At 42.6% G+C, this 17,391-nt stretch overlaps 1 long non-coding RNA gene across 1 annotated transcript; it reads left to right on the top strand.

The window, feature by feature from the left end:
* The first annotated feature begins 13,197 nt into the window (after window positions 1-13,197).
* LOC118964745 lies at window positions 13,198-14,510 on the top strand. Its single transcript, XR_005051938.1, has 3 exons — window positions 13,198-13,433; window positions 13,881-13,953; window positions 14,163-14,510. It is a non-coding gene; the product is annotated as an uncharacterized LOC118964745 (long non-coding RNA).
* Window positions 14,511-17,391: the final 2,881 nt, after the last annotated feature.

The raw sequence follows: 17,391 nt of genomic DNA, 5'->3' as shown, positions 1-17,391 counted from the left end.
ATAACCTCTATAGTGCACTTGGGGGTAGTGGGGTGCCATTTGGGATGCGGTCAATAATGGAGTTTATATATACAGCATAAAGAGAGTCATGAAGACAGGACTTTCAAAAGGGAACTGAGGACAAGCATAGACACATAGAAAGAGTCATTTTTAGAGAATAACAATGTATGACTTTAATTTCACATAAATGACATACATTAAAATATGGGTAATGTGGCCTCCCGAGTGGCGCAGCGGTATAAGGCACTGCATCACGGTATAAGGCACTGCAGTGCTTGAGACGTCGCTACAGACCCGGGTTCGATCCCGGGCTGTGTTGCAGCCGGCCATGAGGCGGTGCACAATTGGCCTCGACAGTCTCGACAGGGTTAGGGGAGGGTTAGGCCGGCAGGGATGTCTTTGTCCTGCTGACAATGTCGCCAGTTGTTTCCTCTGACACATTGGTGCGGCTGGCTTTCGGGTTAAGCTAGCAGTGTGTAAAGAAGTAGTGAGGCTGTGTTGGGTTGTGTTTTGGAGGACACATGGCTCCTGACCTTCGCCTCTCCCGAGTCCGTACTGGAGTTGCAGCGATGGTGTAACGCTCGTCCTCTTCTTCTGACGAGGAGTCGCAAGGATCGGAGCGTGTGGTAAGGTCACACAGCGTTCATTATATCAATTTATAATTCAGAACATTTATAACTAAAAAAAAATAACAATCAGAACAACGATTGACAGCTGCCTCTGATTGAGAATGCCAAACACATTAAAAAAAAAAAACTAGAACAACACACCCCAACTCACGCCCTGACACATAACAAAGGAACTAAGGTCAGAACGTGACAGATGGGACAAAACTGTAACTACCAATTGGCTATCACAAAATCTGAGAGAACAAGTACAAAACAATATGTATAGAGAGAGGAACAGTCATTAAGCTGTTGTATTTTCAAACAGGAAAATAACATTGACACACACACACACACACACAAAACAAAGGTACCCATAAGTAATGGATGGTTGATATTTGAAGCAGCCTCTTCCCCCTGACATTTGGAATTCTGTAAATTAACTTTTTGGGTTGATTCCCAGAAGAGCATCATGAATTCTCATTTCTCTGAGTCGTGGTGTACCTTCGTGATGTACATTGAGATACTGAATGAATAGCTAACCTATTTAGACAAAGGTTTGAATGTGCTTCCCAAGGCGTCAGGCCTCAAGAAACACCACCACTGATAAACAGGTCTACCATACATCGCCTGTACTGAGGAAAAAATATATTTGAGATATAACTTAGAAGTTCATTTGTCTGGTTCTTTACTGTACTGTCAACTATATTATGTGATTGCTCTGTAAATACAGAGCACAGCCATGCACATAATCATACCCGGAACTAAATTTGCTTGCTATTGTGACAACATTCTGATGTGGTCTATACTTTATGTGCGATTCACATACTGGTGAGAAGGCCTTAAGAAACAGACAAACGCCAATGTCAAGGAATACTTCATAATGGCAGTGCTGAGGAAAATTTATAATAGAACAAGTACTCAGACAGAGGTTTTTAACGTAGTTCCAGGCTTCACTCAAACACAAGCCTCCTTCCAGGCTCTATTAAATGAAGTGAGACAGCAGAGACTGGGCGAGGGGTAATGACTCGTAGCGTCTCAGTCCGTAGGGCCACAACACAATCACAGGCCAATTAGACACAGCAGCTCTGTTTAAGCTGGCGCGATATGCAGGTTTTTTTATACCGTCATACCGTACCGGCATATAATATTACTGAATATGCACGTACACAAGGGGTGCTATAAAAAAATTAAATGACCAAACAATTTAGGCAACAGGAATCTTGATCCAGGAGGGGATTGAATGTCTCTGCTGGCACAAGTAAGCTTGATCTTGACAGCTAGCCACTTAGCTAGCAAGTTAGCAAACCAAATCCAAAGCTGGAGCCCTGAGCTGCATATAATATATTTGAGCAGTGGCGTAGCACACACCCCCGCAGCCGAAATACCCTGGTATAGGGTATAAACGGTACATCACCCAAGCCTAACTCTGTTCTCTCTCATCTCCCCCCGTCTTTTGCTCTTATCTCCCTTTCTCCCCCCCTCTCTCTCTTTCTCTCACTCTTCTCTCTTTCTCTCTCTCTCCCTCCTCTCTCTCTTTCTCTCTCCCCCACCCCCTCTCTCTCTCTCTCTCTCTCTCTTTCTCTCTCTCTCGCCCCCTCTCTCTCACTCTCTCTCTTTCTCTCTCCCCCCCTCTCTCTCTCTCTCTCTCCTCCCCCCCCTCTCCCCCCCCCCCTCTCTCTCTCTCTCTCTCTCTCTCTCCTCTCCCCCCTCTCTCTCTCGCCCCTCTCTTTCTCTCTTATCCCTTTTCCCCTCTCGCTGTCTTTTCTCTCTTCTAGTTGTCTGATTGGTTGGGAAAGGAAAGGGGGATACCTAGTCAGTTGTACAACTGAATGCATTCAACTGAAATGTGTCTTCCGCATTTAACCCAACCCCTCTGAATCAGAGAGGTGCAGGGGGCTGCCTTAAGAGACATGAACAGCCTGTTCTCACTCTCTCTGTCTGTAACTACAGTACTAGAAACTTTGTATTTGAACTGACAGGTTCTGCATATTAAGTTGGTGTGTTTTCTCTCTCTTATGTCATCCAAAAGCTTTCTTCTCACTAGCTCTCGTTCATTCTCTCTTTTCTCTCTCTCACTTCAATTTCAATTCAAAAGGCTTTATTGGCATGGGAACCAGGTTTACATTGCCAAAGCAAGTGGAATAGACAATAAACAATCAGAAATTAACAGTAAAGAGTACACTCACAAATGTTATATTATTGGCTATGTACAGTGTTGTAACAATGTGCAAGTAGTTGAAGTATGAAAGGTAAAACAAATAATCAGATAAATATAAGTTGTATTTACACTGTTGATTATGCTTCACTGGTTACCCTTTTCTTATGGCAAAAAGTCACAAATATTGCTGCTGTGGTCACGCTCTGTGTTCTTTCACCAAATAGATATGTGAGTTTATCAAGATTGGATTTGTTTTCACATTCTTTGTGGATCTGTGTAATCTGAGGCAAAAGTGTCTCTAATATGGTCATATATTTGGCAGGAGGTTAGGAAGTGCAGCTCGGTTTCCACCTCATTTTGTGGGCAGTGTGCACATAGCCTGTCTTCTCTTGAGAGCCAGGTCTGCCTACGGCAGTCTTTCTCAATAGCTTTCCTTAAATTTGGGTCAGTCGCAGTGTTTGTTATGGAAGGTTTGCAAATTGCTTCTTTTTAGGTAGTTGTAGAATTGAATTGCTCTTTTCTGGATTTTGATATTTAGTGGGAATCGTCCTAATTCTCCTCTGCATGCATTATTCTCTCTCTCGCCTTCCCTAATCACTCTCTCCTTCCCTCTCTCTATCGTGTCTCTGAAGATTAGTCATTATTTATCTTCTACTGTCACACACCAGACTGGCCCGCCTCTACTGAGTGTCCCCCCTGCTGATTGGCTATGTCTGGGAGGCAGCTGTGATTGACAGAGTTAATCTGTAGGTGATAGGCGGCTTAACCATCCACTCAGTTGGTCAGTGTTGTTGAAGTTGTAGGGGACCAGGGGGTTTGAAGCCTTCAAGTTGGGAATTCCCCTCTACTAACAACCCCAATAAGCTCTCAGGGGTGTACAGGAAGTTTGGAGGATCCAGTGATGCCCCTATTGTGTGTGTGCATGTGTGTGTCTATGTTTGTGTGTGTGAGTGCGTGCGTAAGTGTGTGTGTCTATGTGTGTGTGTGAGTGCGTGCGTGCGTAAGTGTGTGTGTCTATGTGTGTGTGTGTGAGTGCGTGCGTGCGTGCGTAAGTGTGTGTGCCGAGACAGAGAAACCCCCTTCCATCTAATCAATCATGCTGGACATGTGCCAGGCTTAGGAGAACACAACCACTCCTTCTGTCTCTCTGGAGGGAACCTCCCTCCATCAGAGTATGTTAATCACATGACATCTGAGCTCAATCTGATATACACAGACACACCTGCATACACTCACTCACACACACACACACACACACACACACACACACACCTTTTAAGCTTATATCCTACTGTGTCCTTCTTAGATCTGTCCAACACTATGTGTCTATCTACCTTTGGCTCAGTTTAATACCAAGACATTGAGCGTTGCAGACCACAGTCAGAGCCTCCTTCATTACGGACTGTGATCTATCAAATCAATTTATTTTCACGTGCGCTGAATACAACCTTACAGTGAAATGCTTACTTACAGGCTCTAACCAATAGTGCAAAAAAGGTATTAGGTGAACAATAGGTAAGTAAAGAAATAAAAACAACAGTAAAAAGACAGGCTATATACAGTAGCGAGGCTATAAAAGTAGAGAGGCTACATACAGACACCAGTTAGTCAGGCTGATTGAGGTAGTATGTTCATGTAGATGTGTCAGTAGTGTTTACCCCATGGACCAGGCTAATGCTGGGCAAGCTGTAGTGATCACAGAGGTGTTTAGGGAAAAGAAGCATGAATGAGTCCAATAGATCCTTCTGTGTAGACAGACAGTGAAGACAGAGGTCACCCCATTCGCTGTCTTATGGAAACACCCACTGGAGGATTAACAATAGATGTTTACCACTACATTTCTTGATTACATTTCAGTGTAATGGGCTTACATAAAGGTTTTATAACATATTTGTTTACAAGTCGTTGGGTGTTTACAATGGCCACTACATTCAGGTTTATAGATTACAGCAGGTTGTCTCTTCTTAATCTGTTATCGTCTGAATGGCAGAATGTTTGTGACACGAATAAAAGTGTTATAGCATCTTTACAAAATCACAAATAGATATACTATCAACTCTTATAGGCCGTTTGCACTAAAACGTGCCACTATATAGATTTCAAGTTTCTTCTAAACCTTTTGAAAGAAATCCTTGTATTTATTCCACTGTGTTTTCTTCCAAAACAAAACGTTTAAAATAAGTATTTTTGGTTGAAAAGACGTCTACCAACCAATTTTGCTCACTGGGTTGTGTATTCTCATTTCCTGTTCTCACTGCTGCAGTAAGAATGTAAACAGACACGCGAGTCCCTGTTTCTCCAGAGCAGTCTTCACTCACTATCTCATGGCTTTATTAGGAAGCCAGGCGGCGAGGAGAAGTCAACCATACAGCCTGAGTCCCAAATGGCAGCCTATTCCCAATATAGTGCACTACTTTTGACCATAGCATGAGTGCTCTGGACAAAAGTAGTGGAAATCGGGTGCCACTTGGGACACAGATGTAAGAGGAGGGACCATGGAGACTGACAGCACCCATTACCCAATAGTAGCTCAGAAAGTCATATTAAGAAAATGGGTTTGTCCAATTGGCTCTAATGAAAGGTTAGTGAGAACTCGTCCCCTTTGACTCTCCAGAGGAACATTTAGAAAATTACAAACATCTGTTCCTTTTCCATTGATGACATTGACGGTTTCCATTCAGAGCGGCTTTCCTCCCTCTCTTCCCTTTTGGGTTTTCTCTTTTCTTTCTACTATAGATCTCTCAATGTCTCTCTGTTGCTCTGTCTGAGGCAAGGACATGCACACAGACAAGGACATGCACACAGACAAGGACATGCACACAGACAAGGACACACACACACTTGTTTTGATTCGGTTTGCAATTGCATTTGTCATCCTTTCACGCTAATCTCTTTCTACCTCACATAATACAAGGTTTAGACAGGTCAAAAGAATGGGATTGGCTCAGCCAATTCTGTCTGCATGTAGTACTTCAGAATCAGAGAGTCAATCTGCAGCCCGAATGGCCCTCTATACCCTTTATAGTGCACTATATTTGACTAGGGCCCATAGAGCTCTGGTCAAAAGTAGTGCACTATGTAGGGAAAAGGGTGGCATTTCAGACTCAGCCTCAGTGAGAGGGAGGTTGACTGCATGTCTGAAGCAAGGCCCTGGAGGAGACACAGTAACCGGGGGGTTAAAAACAATTTCCTCTCTACATGTCTCTCTAGAGGTTAAGTGGAGGAGAAGTGATACTCGTGGCGGCCTGCTGCCCACCGAAGACGCCCACAACGTTTGCAGAGCAAACCCAAAAGGTTAATGAGAATCAAAGGCGCATAACTCTAGATTTCACATTGAAAGGTAATAGAACTTGACAACCAGATCCAGACGAGACAAATACAACCTGGCAAACCAGGATCATAAGGTTTCTGTCAGGTATAAATAAACACCAGGAAAAAGGGAGGAAAATCTAATTAAAAGGTATGAGAAAGTTACTTATCTGTTATTTGTCACTCAAATACTCTTACGTCAGTAGTCAATTAATTAATGATTAATTAAACCAGTGGTGGATAAAGTACCCAACTGTCATACTTGAGTAAATGTGAAGATACCTTCATAGAAAATGACTCAAGTAAAAGTGAAAGTCACCCAGTATTATTCTACTTGAGTAAAAGTCAAAAAATATTTGGTTTTAAATATACTTAAGTATAAAAAGTCAATGTAATTGCTAAACTATACTTACGTATCAAAAGTAAAAGTATAAATTATTTCAAATTCCTTACATTAAGCAAACCAGAAGGCACCATTGTTATTATTATTTTTTTGGGATAGCCAGGGGTACACTCCAACATTTGCAAATGAAGCATGTGTTTAGTGAGTCCGCCAGATCAGCGGCAGTAGGGATGACCAGGGATGTTCTCTTGATAAGTGTGTGAATTAGACCATTTTCTGTCCTGCTAAGCATTCAAAATGTATCGAGTACTTTTGAGTGCCAGGGAAAATGTATGCAGTAAAAAGTACATCATTTTCTTTAGGAATGTAGTAAAGTAAAAGTTGTCAAAATATAAATAGTAAAGTAAAGATACCCCACAAAACTACTTAAGTAGTACTTTCAAGCATTTTTACTGAAGTACTTTACACCACTGAATAAGACCAACAGTCAACAGAAACAAATGCATTGCCTTGTAATCAGCAAGGTTCCATGGTTCCTTGAGATGTGTATACAGTAGTCTGTGTTTAAATGGGAAACGGTGCTGTACTGAACAACCAATTGAAAAACAGGGAGGGGTTGGGTTGTGGGTTCAAAATGCACCGCTGCACTTTAATAGGTCACTCACTGCATCAAGCCACACCCACCAAACCCACCACACCCACCACACCCACCAAACCCACCACACCCACCACACCCACCAAACGGAGCAAACATACCACAAAGTCTGTTCAAGAAGGTACAAAAACGTTTCGGGAAACATATTCTGTACCAACCATTCCATACCAAAGCAAAAGTTAAATCGAACTAAACGCACGCCTGGGGTGTATTCATTACGCCGGTTCTGTTGAACAACATTTTGTCTGTTGTAAAATGTTTTTCAACAGAAACCGTTTACACCAAATGCTCTTCAAGATGACCAAAAAGCTGTTGGGGTTCTTAAACAGAAGTTGTTGTTTATTTTAATTGTATGGTTTTCACACGTTCCCATTCCAAACAAAATAGTCTGTGAAGTGTTTAGCACAAGCGTTTAGCACAAGGGTTTAGCACAAGTGTTTAGCACAAGCGTTTAGCACAAGGGTTTAGCACAAGGGTTTAGCACAAGTGTTTAGCACAAGTGTTTAGCACAAGGGTTTAGCACAAGTGTTTAGCACAAGCGTTTAGCACAAGGGTTTAGCACAAGCGTTTAGCACAAGGGTTTAGCACAAGTGTTTAGCACAAGTGTTTAGCACAAGGGTTTAGCACAAGTGTTTAGCACAAGGGTTTAGCACAAGGGTTTATCACAAGGGTTTAGCACAAGTGTTTAGCACAAGGGTTTAGCACAAGTGTTTAGCACAAGCGTTTAGCACAAGCGTTTAGCACAAGCGTTTAGCACAAGTGTTTAGCACAAGTGTAAATGGTTGATTCTTCTGTGCTCTAAAATACATGGGGTTCCTTCCAACTTCATTCAGAAGCTTATTCTTTTTGAAGAGAGACACAACTGAACTACAACATCCGTTTAAGGGGAAAAATGGAACTCAACAGCGTTTGGAGTAAACGGTTTCTGTTACAAAATGTTTTGCAACAGACTAAACATTTTGCAACAGAATCAGCGTAACGAATACACTCCTAGTTTGAGTGAAATTGGAAGTGGGTGTGGCACTATGATGAGATGACATCTTGACTTCTTCCATATTCGTCACTTACTATCAGTCTGTCCCTTTCTATCAGTCTGTCCCTTTCTATCAGTCTGTCCCTTTCTATCAGTCTGTCCCTTTCTATCAGTCTGTCCCTTTCTATCAGTCTGTCCCTTACTATCAGTCTGTCCCTTACTATCAGTCTGTCCCTTTCTATCAGTCTGTCCCTTACTATCAGTCTGTCCCTTACTATCAGTCTGTCCCTTACTATCAGTCTGTCCCTTTCTATCAGTCTGTCCCTTTCTATCAGTCTGTCCCTTACTATCAGTCTGTCCCTTACTATCAGTCTGTCCCTTACTATCAGTCTGTCCCTTACTATCAGTCTGTCCCTTTCTATCAGTCTGTCCCTTTCTATCAGTCTGTCCCTTACTATCAGTCTGTCCCTTACTATCAGTCTGTCCCTTTCTATCAGTCTGTCCCTTACTATCAGTCTGTCCCTTACTATCAGTCTGTCCCTTTCTATCAGTCTGTCCCTTTCTATCAGTCTGTCCCTTTCTATCAGTCTGTCCCTTTCTATCAGTCTGTCCCTTACTATCAGTCTGTCCCTTTCTATCAGTCTGTCCCTTTCTATCAGTCTGTCCCTTACTATCATTCTGTCCCTTACTATCAGTCTGTCCCTTTCTATCAGTCTGTCCCTTACTATCAGTCTGTCCCTTTCTATCAGTCTGTCCCTTACTATCAGTCTGTCCCTTTCTATCAGTCTGTCCCTTTCTATCAGTCTGTCCCTTTCTATCCGTCTGTCCCTTTCTATCAGTCTATTCCTAGGCTTTGTTCTAGTAGTGAACCTGAGTGTTGAGTCATTCTGGACCCACCTATGCTGTTTTAAATTGGCCGTGCAGCTCCGCACAATAACTGGCCGACAGACCCAATTAATCACGCTCAATACGCTCAGTCTTCCAAACGCTAAGACACACACACACACACACACACACACACACACACACACACACACACACACACACACACACACACACACACACAGCTACTGTACAGCTACAGGGCTGTTCTACACGCAATCTAATTCAAAGCCCACATTTGAATTCAAAGTGTCTCGGACAGAGAGGGTGGGATAAGAGGGCCTACTGTAGGATTAGGAAAATGACTTCAAATGTGTTTTGTGTTGCAGCAGAAAACACACAGAGGTGGGTATTTTAAGTACATTACAAATATAGTTTGAACAGTGAGAATTGCCACTGTTTATGACACCCAACCTCCTGCGATGCATCGATACGATTTTTGGTTTTCGTTGACTGAATATGGTGTGCAGTACAGCGAGTGAAAAGTGCAGAGTTTATTTTACTTTCATTGTGTGTACGCTAAGGTAAACATCATTTGGTTGAAAGCAAAATATCCTGAAGTGCTCTCCTGAATGGGATAATTGATGGGATGGTAAAGAAAGTATGGAATATGGAATTAAGGCATAATATTTTCTCTGGCAGCAGTTTCACTGACCACTCTGTGTCTTGCAGCCTTGCTCTCTCTGTTTTCTATCTCTATTTCACCAGGAACTTGTGAAGAAAAAAATAATTTAAAAAATCATGTTTTTCTATGTTATAGAAGAGTTATAGGAGAGGTAAAGGTCCGGGTTCTAAGTGATGTGTGCGGTCCAAGGTTTAAGGCTACACACACACACACACACACACACACACACACACACACGCGCACCCTGAAGATCTACAGTACTCTACTGTGTCATGGTAGTGTCTTACATACTGTAAAAGAGAAATATGCCTCTTTTTCCTAAATAGTTTATTTTCCGTCTGTGTTTTCACGACCCTTTGACCTTGACTGAAGAATAGTATTGAGACATGGGAATGAATCAGAGAGAGTGAGTAAAGAGCATGTAAAGAGAGAGAGAGAGGTTCCCCCAGCCACATTATAATTCACACGGGCACAAATCACCTGAGGGCCCAGCATGAAAGTGTCTCAACAGCACTCAAGGGAGTGATTGATAAAGCTTCTTCCACTTCTTCCACTTCCACAACACCCGAAGTGTTTATATCCACCCTGCTAGCACGAAAATACTTTCACCCTGCCACCATACAGTGGGTGAATGCAAGAGACTGTTCCTCAAAACCTAATGTCTACCTGGCTCACCACTCCACCCTGGACTTGAACAACCTTTACGACCAGGTCCACCGAAACAAGGCAGCAATCCCAACTTTTGCCAGGACCCTGAATGACATCACTCTCAACCTTAGCCTCAGCACCTCACAGGAACAACAGAGCAACGGACACCCCGCACAGAACAGCGAGACACCGTCCCAGACCTCCAAGACCCCCTCCCCGAAGTCCCTGCACTTAGAGAACACACACAAAGAGGACCTACACCCAGACCACAGCATCACCAGCCACACCCCAACCAGCTAAGACCACCCCAAGCAAACCCTAGCCACACCCTATATAGCCCCCCCCCATATCAGACTTATGCCCCTTCTACCCACCCCATGCCCCACGTGGCAAGGACCTCAACATGACAGCAGGACATATGCCCAGGCCGGTAGCAGAGCAACATGCCCAAACCCCAATATTACACCCGCCCAAGCCCATCCTGCGACCTGAGAGGTTTTTATCAGATGCTCAACATGCTCTGCTCACACCTACTGTGATGGTCCAGGCCTAAACTACACAAAAACAACACTGAACACAAAGCATTTACTATCTCATCCTGGAATATACAAGTTCTGAGGTCATCTGGCTTTGGCCTAAAAAGCAGGAACCCGAACTTCATCAAAGAAATTGGAAATACAGACATTGTCATCCTACAAGAAACATGGTATAAAGGAGACGGACCCACTGGTTTCCCTCTAGGTTACAGAGAGCTGGTAGTCCCATCCACCAAACTACTAGGTGTGAAACAGGGAAGAGACTCAGGGGGTATGCTAATTTGGTATAGAGCAGACCTAACCCACTCTATTAATTTAGTCAAAACAGGAACAACAGTTCAATCCAGTTTCATAATATGACCATATTTCCCAGCTGCTTGCCGTCGTTTTGAAATAATTGCAAAAAAACAGGCCTTATTTTTTGTGCATTTTTCACTCTGCCAGTTCCTATTAGTTGTATTAAGCACTGTGACACCAACTCGCCTTCTGAACGTTCTATTCCCAGCTTAATGTTCAAAGTCACAATGCCTGCTTCGCTATTGTTGGCAATGAGACGTGCTCACGTTGTTTTATAGTTAAAATGTAAACAACAAAAATAATTGCAACTCTGCGGTCTTCCCATTGTTTCCTATGGGGGAAATATAGGCATGTCTGTCTATTTCGCCAAATATCTCGCAATGTGTATTTTGGGATTATTTTAAAGTCGGGTGTAACCGGTGTGAAATGGCTAGCTAGTTAGCGGGTGCACGTTAATAGCATTTCAATCGGTGACGTCACTCGCTCAGAGACCTTGAAGTAGTTGTTCCCCTTGCTCTGCAAGGTGCCGCGGCTTTTGTGGAGCGATGGGTAATGATGCTTCAAGGGTGGCTGTTGTCTATGTGTGCAGAGGCTCCCTGGTTCGAGCCCAGGTAGTGGCGAGGAGAGGGATAGAAGCAAAACTGTAACACTGGCACCATTTTAATCAGGAGAATCTCCTCTTTGAAATGATGTAAGTCTGGGCAGCGAGCTCGTTTGTCATCGATCGCAAGACAAGATATATGTTTTTATTTTCCCTACTTTTTCATGACGCAGACATAAGCACAGTTGCCACCATCGAGGTGCGGATGTTGACTTTCTACACAAGTCATTTTTTTCCAGTTTCGTCCGACAAGCAGATTGTAATGGTAAAATAAAAGAAGATACATTTTTTAATGGAATTCTAAGCATCACTCCAGTCAAAACAGGTTCTGCGAACGTTCCATTCTATTCATTTGCTATGGGCTCGCGCTAGTGTTCCAGTTTAGCCAAGCCGTTTTTCAGCGTTGGGTGAATTTTGACTCATTCTCTTGTCCAGCCTATAGATAGCCAGAGCGAATTTACAAAAACACCCGAATGTCCATTGAGAAAGCACAACGACTGTACCATTTAGCTAAGCTAAGAATGACGAGAATAATCAAGTCAATAAACGTTGGGTAGTTAGATAGTTCATTTACTGGCAAGTTTGATGTATAACTACTATCGTTAGGTAGCTAGCTAACATACCGGTACATACTGTAATGATATGCTATGTGGTTCATAAGGACAGCGTAGCTAACAAATTGTCAGCCAACATAACGTTTAAGGTAATTTATTTGAAAAGTTATTACTTTATTACATTGAGTAGCAAGCTACCCCTTGGTTGTTAGGGCAAATCTGGTCTGTGATAGGAGTTTTTTTTCTCACACCTAGCTCAGATATTAGACTATTCTTTAGTGAAGATTGAATAGTCTATTGTTCAGCTATTAGCCCTCCTCCCCAACTTGCAACAAATTGCTGTTCCCATCTCATTCCTTTCCCTCTTCCACGTGTCATCATTCATCATTCTCAGTGGCTCGCTTGTGGGCGTGCAGGCAGGATATGGCAGCATCTTCGGTTGTGCATCAAGAATTGTGCATACAGTAGCACGTTTGTATGAAGGTGTGGTTATTCTCAGGCAAATTGTTATGTGCTATGGAGGTACATTTGTGTCTTTTTGTCAAGAGAAAAACCTTTTTTATTTTCAATCAAAAATAATTGTTCTGTGAAAGCAACCTTTTTCCAACACAAAGGAAGTCAAAGTGGACACCTATGAAGATGACATCTCAGGTAAGCAGTACTGGGCTGTATTGAAGATGGCATCTCATCAGGTAAGCAGCACTGGGCTGTATTGAAGATGGCATCTCATCAGGTAAGCAGCACTGGGCTGTATTGAAGATGGCATCTCATCAGGTAAGCAGCACTGGGCTGTACTGAAGATGGCATCTCATCAGGTAAGCAGTACTGGGCTGTATTGAAGATGGCATCTCATCAGGTAAGCAGCACTGGGCTGTATTGAAGATGACATCTCAGGTAAGCAGTACTGGGCTGTATTGAAGATGGCATCTCATCAGGTAAGCAGCACTGGGCTGTATTGAAGATGACATCTCAGGTAAGCAGTACTGGGCTGTATTGAAGATGGCATCTCATCAGGTAAGCAGCACTGGGCTGTATTGACGTATCCTAAAAATGCTATCTGCTGATTTAGATTGAACGGTCATATCTCAGTTATTGTTTTCATATCGATAAAAAATAAGCTGTTTTCTTTAATTTCAGAGTGTGAGCTGATCAAGGGGTTGAAAAGATAGATATTGCCAGATGTTCACTGTCCAAGGAACAGGCCGTGGAAGCTTTATTGCTAGCAAAAATGTCCATAACCAGAGGTAATTAAACTGTTCTGTGTTCATTTTCTCCAACTCTGCCTGTCTTGTTGTACATGGAACCTGTCTCATATGCATTCATTAAAAAATCCATAAGATGTCAGGTGCTAATTTTCAGATTTACACCACATTAACACAGCCATTTTCACTGGACTATCTGTTGCTATCTGTTGCTGCCAAGTCATGATTTCCCTGGGGGTTAGCCTTGCAATAACCAAGTGGTGAGACACATAGCCCTCTATATTTAAATGTTTCAGGTCCACTCTGATAGATGTCTGCGACACATACAGTATCTTCTATTGACATTATCTTCTACTGTTTGTTCTCATGTGTCTGTTTTTCAGCATAAAGTACTCTGTAGCCACTTAGTGTGGACACCAGGTGAGACCACACAATAACAGTCTCTCTTCTTTACTTCATCCCTCTCCCCCTTCTCCCTAAACCCTCAAGGTTATATCAGCTGTTTTGGTGAACCCCTCCCACATCTGAACTGACTGACACAGAGGGCACAGCATGATCATAGGTGAGATGTTACTTGGTCGGGTTAACAGGAAGTATTATTAAAGAGATGCTTTACATTGAAATACAGACAGATGTACTAGTCCCAGAGTTAATGATCCAAGGTCAGTTTTGCATTTCACCTCCTGATGATTATGATGACTGACTGTGTTAGAATAAAAAAAATAAGGCTTAATCATGTTCTCTCTCTATCCATCTGTCTCTCGTCTGCAGGTACGTTTAGATGTGAGAGCCAGTCCCGTCATCGCCACCTCACCTGCTCTTAAGATATCTTTCGGGCCAACTGGGGGCCCGAGGCTGGTCAGGACAATTGTGATGAACTGAGAGAATGTTAGGGCATCACTGTAATTCATGAGTCATATGCTGTCTACCGCTGTTCTTACCTCTTTCCCTTTCTGTCTTCTATACCTCTCGCCACACCTCATCTTTCTTCCTCGTTTTATAATGCACACCACATGTGCATTGAAGTACAGATTGAACTTGTATTTATAATATAGTATTACAATTATCATAATTATTATGCATTTATGTAACTTTTTTCAATAAAGCATTTCACATTCACCACTGGTTGAAATGAAATATCTAATTGAAATACTATCCTGTGTCCTCAGATGAATGCAGATGAAAGGAGTTAGATATGCATCGTTTTTTTTCTGTATATACAGTTGAAGTTTAGCCAAATACATTTAAACTCAGTTTTTCACAATTCCTGACATTTAATCCTAGTAAAAATTCCCTGTCTTAGGTCAGTTATGAACACCACTTTATTTTAAGAATGTGAAATGTCAGAATAATAGTAGATAGAATGATTTATTTCAGCTTTTATTTCTTTCATCACATTCCCAGTGGGTCAGAAATTTACATACTCTCAATTAGTATTTGGTAGCATTGCCTTTAAATTGTTGAACTTGGGTCAAATGTTTCGGGTAGCCTTCCACAAGCTTCCCACAATAAATTGGGTGAATTTTGGCCCATTCCTCCTGACAGAGTTGGTGTAACTGAGTCAGGTTGGTAGGCCTCCTTGCTCGCACACACTTTTTCAGTTCTGCCCACAAATGTTCTCTAGGATTGAGGTCAGGGCTTTGTGATGGCCACTCCAATACCTTGACTTTGTTGTCCTTAACCTGTTTTGGAGGTTTTTGTTCAGAATTTTGGATGACTGACGTGCCCAAAGTAAACTGCATGTTATTCAGGCCCAGAAGCAAGGGTATGCATATACTTGGTAGCATTGGATAGCAAACACTGAAGATTCTGAAACTGTTAAAATACTGCCTGTGAGTATAACAGAACTGATATGGCAGGCATAAACCCGAGGAAAATCCATCCGGAATAAAACAATTTAGGTCACAGTCCATTTCAGTGCTGGCCTATGGGAAAAACAAATAGATAGGACCCAGATTGCAGTTCCTATGGCTTCCACTAGATGTCAATCGTCTTTAGAAAGGGTTTCAGGCTTGTTTTTGAAGTAGTTGTTGAAGAACTACAAGGTTTCTCTCATTAGAAAAGTTGTCTTGTTGGCGCGTGAATGATGTGCACGCTCTTCGTTATTTATCTTCCTTATTGAACATACTATTCTCCGTCCTAAATGTTATCCTTTATATAGATATTAGAGTACCTGAGCATTAATTAGAAGCATCGTTTGACTTGTTTGGATGAACTTTACTGGTAACTTGTTGGATTTGTTTGTATGCATGTTGAACGAGTGGATTACTGAGATCAATGGCACCAACTAAACAGACTTTTTTCCACATGAAGAAGGACTTTATCGAACAAAATGAACATTCATTATGTAGCTGGGACCCTTGGGATTGCAGACAGAGGAAGATCTTCAAAGGTAAGTGATTTATTTAATCTCTATTTGTGATTTTGTGACGCCTGTGCTGGTTGAAAAATTATTTTGGCGTGGGACACTGTCCTCAGATAATCACATGGTATGCTTTTGCCGTAAAATCTGACAACGCGGTTGTATTAACAAGAAGTTCAGCTTTTAAATGATGTATGACACTTGTATTTTCATGAATGTTTAATATTATGATTTTTGTATTTTGAATTTTGCGCTCTGCAATTTCACCGGATGTTGACGTAGGTGCCCCGCTAGTGGTTCATGCGCCAAAAGAGGTTTTGCCATTTTGCCACAACTTTGGAAGTATGCTTGGGGTCATTGTCCATTTGGAAGACCCACTTGCGACCAAGCTTTAACTTCCTGGCTGATGTCTTGAGATGTTGCTTTTTTCTTTCATTCCTCAGGATGCCATGTATTTTGTGAAGTGCACCAGGCCCTCCTGCAGCAAAGCACTCCCACAACATGATGCTGCCACCCGTGTGCTTCACGTTGGGATGGTGTTCTTTGGCATGCAAGCCTCCTCCTTTTCCTCCAAACATAACGATGGTCATTATGGCCAAACAGTTCTATTTTTGTTTCGTCAGACCAGAGGACATTTCTCCAAAAAAGTACGATCTTTGTCCCCATGTGCAGTTGCAAACTGTTGTCTGGCTATTTTATGGCGGATTTGGAGCAGTGGCTTCTTCGTTGCTGAGCGGCCTTTCAGGTTATGTCGATATAGGACTCATTTTACTGTGGATATAGATACTTTTGTACCTGTTTCCTCCAGCATCTTCACAAGGTCCTTTGCTGTTGTTCTGGGATTGATTTGCACTTTTTGCACCAAAGAACGTGTCTCCTTCCTGAGCGGTATGACGGCTGCGTGATCCCATGGCGTTTATACTTCAAATCAAATGTATTTATATAGCCCTTCGTACATCAGCTGAATGAAACCCAGCCTAAATCCCCAAACAGCAAGCAATGCAGGTGTAGAAGCACGGTGGCTAGGAAAAACTCCCTAGAAAGGCCAAAACCTAGGAAGAAACCTAGAGAGGAACCAGGCTATGAGGGGTGGCCAGTCCTCTTCTGGCTGTGCCGGGTGGAGATTATAACAGAACATGGCCCAGATGTTTAAATGTTCATAAATTACCAGAATGGTCAAATAATAATCACAGGCAGAACAGTTGAAACTGGAGCAGTAGCACGGCCAGGTGGACTGGGGACAGCAAGGAGTCATCATGCCAGGTATGGTCCTAGGGCTCAGGTCCTCCGAGATAGAGAAAGAAAGAGAGAATTAGAGAGAGTATACTTAAATTCACACAGGACACCGGATAAGACAGGAGAAGTACTCCAGATATAACAAACTGACCCTAGCCCCCCAACACATAAACTACTGCAGCATAAATACTGGAGGCTGAGACAGGAGGGGTCAGGAGACACTGTGGCCCCATCCGATGATACCCCCGGACAGAGCCAAACAGGAAGGATATAACCCCACCCACTTTGCCAAAGCGCAGCCCCCACACCACTAGAGGGATATCTTCAACCACCAACTTACCATCCTGAGACAAGGCAGAGTATAGTCCACAAAGATCTCCGCCACGGCACAACCCAAGGGGG

Source organism: Oncorhynchus mykiss, chromosome 5, assembly GCF_013265735.2.
Source record: "Oncorhynchus mykiss isolate Arlee chromosome 5, USDA_OmykA_1.1, whole genome shotgun sequence".
In the NCBI taxonomy this organism is placed as follows: domain Eukaryota; kingdom Metazoa; phylum Chordata; class Actinopteri; order Salmoniformes; family Salmonidae; genus Oncorhynchus; species Oncorhynchus mykiss.
Note: the sequence above shows the minus strand (reverse complement) of the source record. Positions and strands in the feature narration are given on the sequence as shown.